The sequence below is a fragment of the Eurytemora carolleeae genome, unplaced genomic scaffold, assembly GCF_000591075.1.
Source record: "Eurytemora carolleeae unplaced genomic scaffold, Eaff_2.0 scaffold185, whole genome shotgun sequence".
Classification (NCBI taxonomy): Eukaryota; Metazoa; Arthropoda; class Copepoda; order Calanoida; family Temoridae; genus Eurytemora; species Eurytemora carolleeae.
Window position 1 is genome coordinate 279,054 of NW_019396153.1, and position 718 is coordinate 279,771.

Consider the following 718-nt stretch of genomic DNA (forward strand, 5'->3'; position numbering starts at 1 on the left):
AATAAACTGTAAACAAAATACTGCCGGCCAACGGTACTAAAATATAATAGACTGCCGGCCAACGGTACTAAAATAGAAAATACTGCCGGCCAACGGTACTAAAATTGAATAGACTGCCGGCCAACGGTACTAAAATAGAATAGACTGCCGGCCAACGGTACTAAAATTGAATAGACTGCCGGCCAACGGTACTAAAATAGAATAGACTGCCGGCCAACGGTACTAAAATAAAGTTTTGAAATTATCATCTTTCGTTATTAGTCCATGTTCCGAAATGCATTGTTCTTCAAGCAAAGAATGCAATAAAATTTTATGAAATTTTTTCTAAATTCCTGCTGAAATTTATGTTAAGGAAAATGAGTTTTGATCAAAAAATTTTTGTTTTGCGGATTTACCTTTTTTTGAACGATATAATTGATAACAAGGTTACAAAGTCAATAATGTTGAGTGTTGAGTGTACCGGTCCTGATACTGCTCAAGTTTGAACGGACAAATACAATACTGTTTGCAATTAAATGCACTTTTCCCCTTAAACACTGCAAACCTTGTATGCAGATTGGAATTTCGCAAAAAATTTTCTGAATTACATTGTACTATAAATAATGAAGGAGAAGGAGGGGGGGGGGGGGGGGCNCCCCCCCCCCTCCCCTAAAATAATTCATAGTTAAGATGCAGAACTAAATACCGTTTAAAGAGTTGTTTGCCATGTTAAAATGAA